We start from the raw sequence: 4,903 nt of genomic DNA on the forward strand, positions 1-4,903 counted from the left end.
TGAAAGCACGTTATAAAAATAAAACTACTGAACAACAATAATAATAATAATAATAATAATAATAACAACAACAATAATGGGAAATCTCAAAAAATCAACCACATTCTCTTCATAGATGATTTGAAGCTGTATGGCAAGGACGAGTTCCTTGGTGAACACAGTCCACTGTTTTAGTGCTGATATTAGAATAGAATTCGGACTCAAAAAGTGTCGTATAATGTACCTGAAAAGAGGCAAGGTACAGTCCCTAACAGGGAGAGAATTACCAATAGAGAACAAATTAAACAAATTGAAAAGGAAGGCTAGAAATACCTTGGCATACTAAAGTTCCACAAAATTATGGAGAAGGAAATGAAAGAACAACTAAGGATGGAGTATCTCCGAAGACTAAGATGGAATAAAATCCAAGCAGCTAATACATGAGTGATAGCATCACTTCGGTATGGAGCTGGAATTATAAAATGACAAAAGAAAGCACTGATGAAAATGGATATGAAGACAAGAAAAAAATGTTGACTACACGGAGCCTTCCTCCCTGAGAGTGACAACGATAGGCTGTACTTGTCCAGAAGAAAGGATGGGAGAGACTTAATCAACTGCCAAGATTATATCGAAGCAGAGGGAAACAGCTAAGGGTGGTATGTAAAAATTACTGTGAAACATGTGAAAAAGGCCGACGCCATTAAAATTGATAATTGTGTAAAGAAAGAAAAGCTTAAAGAAGAAAAGAACACAAAAAAGAAACAGCATAGAAGAAAAAATGTACGGTCAGTTTGCAAGAGATACAAATGCCAAGACAGATATAGAAGACCGGTAGCTATGGATGAGGAGGAGTGACCTAAAGATAGAGACAGAAGCACTTATGTGCGCAGCTCAAGAACAAGCGTTAAGGACTATGTGAAGCGCAGAATCGACAATTCTACCGACAGCGACAAATGCAGAATGTGTGGTAAGAGGGATGAAACGGTATGTCACATCGTTAGCGAATGCCCGAAATTGGCACAACGCGAATAGAAAAAAACATGACAATGTGGCAAGAATGATCCATTGGGAGCTCTGTGAAGATCACGGCCTACAAACACAGAAGGCGTCACCGAGAATGAAAATTGCAAAATCCTGTGGGGTACAATGATCCAGTGCTATCACCCGACCATACATCGGAAACCGGACATTGTTGTGATGAATAGAAAAGAAAGAACATAGCATGTCCCGATAACAACAGGATCAAAGAGAAGGAAGAAAAATTGAACAACTATGATGATATGAAGTGGGAAATACAAAGGTTCTCATTGAGGAGAGTAGACATGGTACCAATAGTAATTGACGCACTTGGAAGTATCACTACTCAACTATCAACATGGCTGAAAAAGATTGGTCCAAATGCAAAGATAGAACACCTACAAGAATCAACAAGAATTCTTCGCAGAGTTCTTGAAACATGACCAGTAAACAAGTGTCACCTTAGTCTGCTGGCTGTGGACAGCTGACACTTTCCATCATACCCAGCAAAATAAGCTGTGAGTTTTCATCAAATAATAAAAATGATAAATAAGATGCCCTGATGCAGTACCAGGCAGTGACTCTCATGGCTTCTGATCTTAACTGAATGGAAGTGTTATCATATACATTGTTTTGCCTTGGTATAAAGGATAGGCTACAGCAAATCTGCTCCATACCACAAATTTGCTTGTGAGTTGCTTGGCCTCGATCACGAGCAACTGACGATATGTGAATCCTTGATCACGAGTGGCGGTGCATCATAGTCATGTGTTGAGAGGAATTCTTTGGGATTTGAATAATTCGCCTCTGGAAACATGGGTGTTCCGAACATCCTTAAACAAACGTTATTCAAGGACCTTTTGAGCAGGATGCACTACTCATCCTGAAGAAAATACTAACTGGGTCCCACTTGTAAGGTCATGCGCAATTTATCTTGATATGAGATCACCATATCGCGCGCATATGGTTGTGATGCAAATTCCTGGTGTACCCTAATCAGACGGGTAGTCATGATGGGTATATTGGGCTTCGTATATTTTACCCAATGTCACTTTGATGGCATGCACTAGTCTCTCATTCAATAATAATAATAATAGTAATAATAACAACAACAACAACATCAACAACAACAACAGCAACAGCAATAACTAACGCAGAGGATAATCAAACCTCGTAGCTCTTCCTTACGCATCAGACGTGCTTGTTGAAATTTTCGTACGTATAATAATCTATTGTAGCTATACGAAACATTATTTTTATGTATGGGAAGAATCATGATTAATAACGTCTATAAACACATCTATTGTTGTTAGTCTTTCTTAGTTCTTAACGCTCCCTTGTTTACTTTCTGCCATCGACATGCAACATATTAACTTACACAGATTGTTTGTCTGTTGCTGTTTCAACTACTTTGTTGTGTGGAGCTAAATGTCCTTCTAGCTATGAGCAGTTTAGCACAATATTCCATCTTAATTTGATGTTTAACCTCGAATTAAATCCACTGGGTTATCAACAAAATATCGTTTAGTATTTTATCTGCCTCAAAAGGCGGTGAGCTGGCAGAATCGTTAGCATACCGGACAAAGTGTTCAGTAACATTTCGTCCGCTTTTATGTTCAGAGCTCAAACTCCACCGAAATCGATTTTGCCTTTCATCCCGTCGGGGGCGGTTTGAATAATTACTAGTTGGTCACTGGGGTCGACGTAAACGACTTACTTCCTCCCCTTAAATTGCAGGTCTTGTGTCAAAATTTTAACGGCTAAACAACTACTGAATACTTTGGTAGCAGCTTTGAAAGGATCCGTTTAAACTTGAAGAGATAACCACACATCCAGTTCTTCTTATTGATGTGTTTTGCGTTCCTAGACGCTAGAAAAAGCAAATTGCTTACGATGTTTAGAAGATCGAAACGTTAGGTAGAGCACATCTTTTGAACCATTAAATCCTCAGAGATTAATAGAAAACTTTGAAAATTTTAGAAAATTCGGCTGCCGGCTGTTCAAACATCAAGCGGTACCTTCGCAACTGCACTCACTCACTCACTCACACACACACACATACATACACACACACACACACACACACACACACACACACACACACACACACACACACACACACACACACACACACACACACACACAAACAAACACAGGCAGACACACACACGCGCGCGCGTCGAGCCAATGAAAATTGTGATCACCAAATGAACTTACAAGAAATGGTAGGCAATTTAATTAAAGGAAGACAGATTGCACAATGTAGTCCAAGAGATCTCTTAAACTACGACAGATATGGTAGGTGAGGCCTTCATCATGGTTCTGCACGATCAGGTTGGTTCGGAACTAAACGACAGCATACACACAGGCATTTGTTTGTTTGCATATGGATTGAATGAAGTTCCGAGGTGTTGCATACTCACAGACATGCATCAAAATACTTCCTTTAACGAACACACACACACACGAGTGCAAGTTATATATATAGTTATATATACACTTTTATCTTTAAATATTTCACTCAGGCGTAGCGATGCTAATAACCTGGTATCAGAACTCACTATACACATGCTTCACATACATCCACACACATATTAATACGTTCACACGTATACATTATTCTTTTCTGTATAACTTTGTCCCCTAGTCCGTCTTGTAATGCATATGTGTGTGTGTGTGTGTGTGTGTACACTTTTCTTGACTACCTCTTACTGCCTGCCTGTCTGATTGACGTAAAGCCGGTTTAATCGAAAGATAACATGTTAAGCTTATTGGGAGAACAGATGCCGTTAATGGTAGTGGTGGTGGTGGTGGTGGTGGATATGCCATAATGGTGTTGGTGGTGATGGCGGTGATGGTAATGATGGTGATAGCAGTGGTTGTGGTAGTGATGATGGTAATATCGTTAGTGGTGGGATTGGTGACAGTTCTGGTGATGGTGTTGGTGTTTGTGGTGGTGGTGGTGTTTGTGGTGGTGGTGGTGGTGGTAATAGTGGTTTTGGTAGTGGTGGTAGCAATGATCGTGATAGCGGCCGTGGTGATGTAGATGGCGCAGTGGCGGAGGTGACGGGGGTGTGGAGAGCGATAGTGATGGTGATGGTAGTGGTGGTAGTGGTAGTAGCGGAGGTGAAAATATTCCTGCAATATTGCTCAAAGTGCTTTTGGCGCCGGTCGCGTAATTAATTTTGGCGTCATCGAGGTTCTGCAGTGATTGTTGTTGTTATTGTTGTTAATGTTGTTGATGTTGTTGTTTTAGCCCTGGGGTAATTCTGATCGGCCAGACCTATGATCAGATACCTTCCAGCTGTGACAATCCTATGTCGTTGTGTTTCAAGTGCGACAATGTCCCATGTGCCTACTTCATTTAAGATGATATACTAGTATGATTGGATGGGTATTTAGCTACCTATTTTCAGGAGATCGAGTCACCGTGTACAGGTTGTAGTGTCAGTGATTGTTTAGCCCTAGTTCAATCTCGATTGTAACAGACCTATGTTCAAAGGCTTTCCAAACGTAACAATCACTTTCAAATTCATTATCGAATGTTTCTTTGTCGAGGGAGAAGACTGTGATTTACGAGAGACACTTGGTTGTTATTTTTAGCAATTGGCAAACTATCTAGTTGGCTCACGCGTATGTTTCCGGTGTGTGATAGTCGTGATTTCATAGTTTCTGTTTCCTTAGTAAAATATATATAATGTGTATGCAATATATATATATATATATATATATATATATATATATATATATATATATACTAGCAGAGATACCCGGCGTTGCCCGTGTTACATGCAATTGAAAAATGAGACTTTTCTGTTATATTTTCTGTAAGGAACTGGAATACATATGATTCGAATTTCATCAAAATTGCACATGAGGGTTCTTTCCCTCTTTACACACCCTA

This window comes from Octopus bimaculoides, chromosome 2, assembly GCF_001194135.2.
Source record: "Octopus bimaculoides isolate UCB-OBI-ISO-001 chromosome 2, ASM119413v2, whole genome shotgun sequence".
In the NCBI taxonomy this organism is placed as follows: Eukaryota; Metazoa; Mollusca; class Cephalopoda; order Octopoda; family Octopodidae; genus Octopus; species Octopus bimaculoides.